The sequence below is a fragment of the Sturnus vulgaris genome, chromosome 3 (genome assembly GCF_052056855.1).
Source record: "Sturnus vulgaris isolate bStuVul1 chromosome 3, bStuVul1.hap1, whole genome shotgun sequence".
NCBI classification, from domain to species: Eukaryota; Metazoa; Chordata; class Aves; order Passeriformes; family Sturnidae; genus Sturnus; species Sturnus vulgaris.
In genome coordinates this window covers 9158486-9165244 of record NC_142245.1, presented here as the reverse complement: position 1 = coordinate 9165244, position 6759 = coordinate 9158486, and positions in this window count along the sequence as shown.

The following is a 6759-nucleotide window of genomic DNA, read 5'->3' as shown; positions in this document are numbered from 1 at the left end:
TCCAAAGGAACAGTGAGCTGCAGTCACCCCCTCTCTGAAGTTACTGAACTCTATGGATGTGTATTAGAAGTGAATTTGGCTCAGTTTTTAACTACTGAGCTGATAAAAAGTGTAATACACATAATAAATCTGTCAATTTATAGGGACTGGTGCTTCTTGCAAGGAGCCTCGATTCCCAGCACAAACTGGTCACCAAGCTAATGTTCTGAAGGAGAATCTTTTGTCCCGATTTCCTGCATTTATTGAATTGTTTATAATGCAGGCCACAGGGTCTTTTCTGTCTGTTTGGTCAGATGTAGGTCAGCAGTTCAGTGGATTTAAATGAATGATTGATGGCAACCTCCAATTGGTTTGCACGGAAATGGCATTGGGCCAATTGCCCTATTGTGGAATGTTATAGGAGCAGAGGAGACATAATTATTTCCAAATTTGGCCACAATCCATATTATATCCATATTTATCCATATTTTGCTGCAAATGGCCTTGTTTTCTTTGGCAAGATATCCCGTGGGCAGAGAACATATCCTTAGTAACTCGCTGTTCTTATGCTGGGTATATATCACTGTTTCAGACTGGGTGGAGTTTTCAACAAGCTCTCCTCTGTGGAGAGGCCAAGACTCATGACCCTTGATAGGCATGCAGCTCTCTCCCAGAATCAGGCCTCTGGCTCCTTGGCAGCCTGCCTCAAATGCTGCTGTTTATGGGATCATTCACAGACCTTTGAGTAGCAATTAATTATTTAATTAATTAATTATTGGTACAAAACTGTTGGCAATAGCCTGGGTTTCTGCCTGCAACATTTGTGTGAGCTATGGAGTACCAGTTGTATTCCTGTGAAATTTTTTAGGCTGATCTAACACCTTGATGTTGAATTCAACCATCTCACCTCCCAGGAAACAATCATGACCACCACAGGACTTCCACTGGTGCATAAAGATGCTCATTGTGCTTCCCATTGCACTGGTATTGCTCAGCTGTGAAAAACCACAATCACTGTTTTAAACAAGAAGATGATTGCTAAAAGAGAGGAATCTCCCAAGGGATTGTAGGTGTAAGTTGTTCTATGTGCAGAAAGCAACAAGCTGTGTTGATATCTGCCCAACACACATATAGGCTTTGGACTCATTGATGTTAAAATAATTTTGAAGATCAGGAATAAAAGTGTGTGACTGCCTGTATGTATTTACACTTTTCTTGCAAAAGACAAAAAAAAAAGAGATGCCTGTTTTTTTGATGATTAATATTGTTTGTCTGCATGAAGATTGTTTTCTCTGAGGTTTGGATGCATGATCTTTTGCAGCTACTGGGCCGCTCCACTGTAAGATTCTTCCAGAGGATACTGCAGAGGAGCCAGCTGCAATTAAAAGTGAGAAGACTGTGTCCAAGTACTTTGACTTCTAATTCTTTGACTTCCATTATCTTTAAATTATATCTTTAGTGCTGTCACTCTGTCAGAGTAGGATCACCCTTGCCTAGATCTTTGCCCATGGTTTAGTACAGCCCTAACCTGACTAGGAATCTGATGGTTTTCTCTTCATTTCACTGGGGAGTATTAAAATGAATTATCCTGATATAGAGACTATAAAATAGGTTAAAAAAAATTCAAGCACTGATTCTCTATGCGCCAAAGACCTTAATATCTTGAACCTCATCAGCAATAAAAAAAGTTTGAAAATGCAAAGTGTTGTATGTCTGAAGTCTTCAGGTTAAACAAAATGTCATTGTCCCTCTGTTGAGAGTTCATAGTCCCAAATCTTTGCTCAGTCTTTAGCTGGAAGAAGTGGACAAGGAACTTAAAGTGGGCTAGAACACATCAGGACTCCTAAGTGTAGTCAGGACTCCATATAAAAATAATATTGTCTTGGAAAGTAAAAAGGCTGTGTCCTGCATCTGCTGAGCAAGGGCATTCAATCTCTTGGTTCTTTCCTGTGTGCTGGCAGGTTCACAAAATAGGATGCATTCTGACTACAGCTAAACAAGCAGCTGGAGGGATGTTGTCTCTGTGCAGAGACCACAGGCCTGTCGCTTTCTGTGTGCAGATGTTCTGCCCATTCCCCATCCTTTGTGTAAAGGCTCCAGCCTTACAGGAGGGTGAGCATGCTCACATACAACATTGGTGTGACCTGAGACTGAGCCCAACAAGTGCCTTCTGTCCCACTCTCCCAGAGCTTGTAATTTAATCTCTAATGTGTGTACATTTTGGTAAAGCACTCTGAAACACCCATCAGGATCAATCAGACTTTGTGTAGGTAGTTATCATTCACCATCCCTGGTATTCAGCCCTTTTTGGAATCAAGAGAGGGGATTGTCCAGCTCTGCCCTGCAGTGGTGTGGCCTCACCTCGAGCTCTGTGTTCAATTTTGGGCACCACAATATAAAAAAAGGCATTAGTCTATTACAGTGTGTCCAAAGGAGGGCTATGGAGGTGATGAAGGGCCTGGAGGGGAAGCCATATGAGGAATCGCTGAGGTCATTTGGTCTGTGCAGCGTGGAGGAGACTGAGGAGAGACCTCACTGGGGTCTTCAACATCCTCACAAGGGGAAGTGGAGGGGCAGGCACTGATCTCTTCACTCTTGTGACCAGTGACAGGACTTGAGGAAATGCCATGAAGCTGGGTTGGGAGAGGTTTAGGTTGGATATCAGGAAAAGGTTCTTCATCCAGAGGATGGTTGGGCACTGGAACAGGCTCCTTAGGTCAGTAATCACAGCACCAAGCTAACAGAGTTCAAGAAGTATTTGTACAATGTCTCAAGCACAGGATGTGACCCTTGGGGTGACCTGTCCAGGCCAGGAGTTGGACTCGATGATCCTAATGTATCCCTTCCAACTCAGCATATTCTATGATTCTATGGTTCTATGACAAAATGGTAAGCTACACACAAAACTGGCAACTCAAAGCAGCTCAGGTCAGATTTGTTTGCTGCTGTAAGCTCCTCAATATCTGTGGAGTACCAGCATTGTTTCATCTACATTCAAGTGTAAGAGACCACCAAGGAATGAAGGCTCAATACTGAGACATTTGTCATTTCTGGTGCTGTTTGTAAATAAACTCCCCAGCCAAAAGCTATTGCATATTTTGAATTCCAAGAAGGCAATGTTCTGTGTCTTCCTACATGTGCCAGTTAACTGCTGAACAGTTAAAAAGGGACAGTGAAAAAAAATTACCCTGTTCAGTCTAAGAAAAGTGATACATCTGTTCTCTTGAAACACAGTTCTGCTTTATCTGGCTTTACTTTCAGTGGAAGGGGAGACACACAGTGCTTTCCTATTGCCACCTGTTTCTGGCAATGCAGGATCTGCTTGTAAGCCACTTAAAGTTCCCGTAAACAATAATTACTTCGGATCTTGCTAATAAGAAACTGCTCTCAGCAATATGGAAAAGAATGAAAAGTAAATAAAGGCCACATGTTTACAGAGCCCTTCCCATGTCATTAGCATTTCTAGTTGATAAAGTGTATTGTTTCTTACTCCTGTGTGTCGATGATGCTTGCACTGCCTGTGGAATGCCAACAAAGGATGTTGTGCAGGTGCTCCCTAAGTGCCTTGGCTTCTTCAAGGGCCTTTTTTCAGATCTTTTTTCCAAGCCAAGTGGGAAAGGTGAACCTCTGTGGAAGCAAAATTGCAAGTGTCTTCTTTATTTTGTTCAGCACTGAAAGTTTTGCTGGTTTTTGCTTTCTTAGGGTGGTAGTTCCTTTCCTAATAGGTACTTAGGGAAAAACACCTGGAGTCATCTATCTCTGGTCTACTTTTTTCATATCTGGTTTATCTATTTTTTTAACTTCAAACAGGGGATGTGTATGTGTGTGAGAAGGAGATCAGGCATCTACATTTAGGTGTTTGGTAGGAAGTGAGTGTCTTCAAGGTTCCTTTATAATCACTGGAGCTAAGGCCTCTGGAAAACCATTCAGGACATCAAAGTCATCCACGCTAAATCATCCTCTGGAGAAGCATCTCTCCTTCCACCGCCTTTATAGGGAACCCACAGAGACCAGGCTGAATTACCACAGCTGAAATAAGATGCTGCCAAAGGTGGCATAAATACACCTGCACTTTGAGCTACTACTCACCCACTGAAAGACTTGAAAGGCTTCCAGTTTTCCCATTAATGCAGTCACTCTGCTCACCTAAGCAAAAAATTAAAAAAAAAAGAAGTCTTTGCAAAAAATTATGTATTAAGCACCAGTCTTTATCGCACCAAACAGCACTTTTAAATCCTCTCCTGAGGAAGCTGTTGACACATGTTGGAGTCACTCTACCACCTTCTCCCAGTAAACGCGTCTGTAATTGTATTTGTGTCTATGGTTACACGTGGAGGTGTTGGCATGCTGATCTAGGCCTGCAAGCCAACCAGCACAGCCTATGGCTTCATGGCCCTATATGGCAATTCACCTGTAAAGGTAACCAGGATCTCCCTCTGAATCTCTTTGAGGCCTAAACTAAGGATCTCAGAAAATGATAAATGGAGCTGTTATGTGCCCAAGATGGGTGGCAATCTCTGGCAGTGAAATCTGTGACCTCCTGTTTGAAACCTGGCTCACATCACCCCAAATGTTATGAAGAACGCTCTTTTCAGCCATGCCCTCTCCAGAACAAGATGTCCTCTGTGGAGCAGTATGCTCTGAAAGGCCAGGTCTGGCTACTCCCTTCCAGCACTGCAAGTAGAAGAAAATGGCTTTAACATAAAGGAGGACAGAAAAAGTATCTAGAGGCTGGCCAGAGGCAGGTGGGAATGGGCTGAGAAGGTGGAGGTCTCTTTGGTCTGGTGACATGGCTGTGTGGATTCACTGTCTAAAATCCCTTGTGAAGAGAGAAAGACATGGAAGGAGTCATTGGCTGCAGTCAGTTTGGGGTGGGGGGAGTTTTCTTTAAGGCTGGGTGCAGGAAAGCTTGAAAGCACACATTTCAGCATACTTAGAGGCTTTTCTGACATGAAGACAAAACTTGATATGCAAAGTCTGTACATTTGGATTTCATGTTGCACTACACCCCCAGATTTGGCCTTTATCTTACCTTTACATCAGGATGTTAGGCAATTCACCACCACCTGCAATTTACTTTGACTCTGGTGATTGTTAATTCTTACAGCATGGATTGAAGACATCTTTTAGAAAAATTTACAGTTTATTATTTGGTCATTAAGTTGAAAAGATCTGTGTGCCTTGTAAAAGGTAACAATAAATATGATGAAAGTGTAAAGAAAGCTAAGTGATACTAAGAAGTTAGGTTATGGTCTTCTCTTTATTCATCCATGAATAAAAAAAATGAAAGGATGAAAGGGCATATAATGAGACAGAAGAGAGGCACATTGAAGACAGACATGGATTTTCTTTGCATGCAGTATGTTGCCATTCCTGAACAATATCCACATGCATAAATGTAACAGGATCCTGCAAAAGGTCAGGCATTAAATCCAACACCGACTGGAATAGCAATGATCAAAATACAAATTTCAAGATTATTGAGTGGGCTTCTGACGTCAGCTATGCTATAGCTGTCTGTCACAGCATTGTTTGTGCTGTCCTTTGAAACACATTCCAGTTAACACAACCAAAGCCTGGGAGCTATTTGCTCTGCCAGTTTTATCAAGTGTAATAGTCACCATGTTCCTGCGATGGTCTGTCACCATCACTTTATTTATATTGGATACCATAACAGTTTGGTGGGATTCTGGCATTCTGACACTACCCAAGTGACTGCTGAATGCTGTAAGTGTACTTTAGTTATTTCTTCCACAAGTGAACTCATATTCTGCTCTGCTTACAGATGCTTGTGTTGGCTCCTAGTGGGAAGTTTCAGACCTCTTCTGGTCCTGTATAAGTCTTGTCTAAACCAGCTCAATGGCAGGACATAATTCCCAGAGAGCCTGGAACAGCTTCTCTGACATGAGACATATAAATGCTTTATGAGACCTCTAAGTTCCTGAGAAATGCTGCTATGCTTTGGCCCTGCACAGCCAGGTCCTGGTTGCCTCACAATCAACTTTGCTGACAGTCAACTTGGCCCTCCTAGCTGTCTGCCTACATCTGTACAGTTTTGTTCCAAGGAATAAGCCTTCCCCTTCTGCAGTCCTGGTGAGGTTTAGTGAGCCAGGGACCTCTGCACCATGCTTAGCTGTGCAACATGGGCACCCCAAACACTGCCTGATAGTAGCTGAGACCCAGGACTGAGCCCCTGAAGGATGCCTAGGGATGACCTGATACTGATGCAATTTCATATGTAATGGGATCAGGTCAGACAGGAGACATATGGGCCTTCTGACCTCAAATCTTTTCATTTTAGAGAGGAAAAGGAAAAGATTCAGCCTTTTCAAAGCTCCCCTCAGAGGACACTCTCAGAGGTAAAACTGCTGTGCTTGCAGTTGTTGAATTTCTGAGCTGTGCATTCTTGCCCTTTCCTTCTACACCAAACAATGAAATGTTTGCTGCTACTGTCCAGGAATTCATCTGTTGGTATTTTAATATGCATGTGTATGATCGCCCAGTTTCTACAATTACACTGTGGGAATCTTGTTTCTAAAAATACACCAATCTCTGCTGCTCTCCAACACTAACATGCAGTAATGGATAGTGTTCCCTAGTTGCCAGCCACACATAGGAAGAAGTCAATCAATGGAGCTGGCAATATATAAAGACTACAACAATTATAATTACAACTAATTTCCCTTTCACTTAAAAACATCGTCTTCTAGCCTGCGTTTTCACAGCTTAAGCTTTACAATGCATTAAAACAATCATGGGCTTCCCTTTGCTAAATAAAAT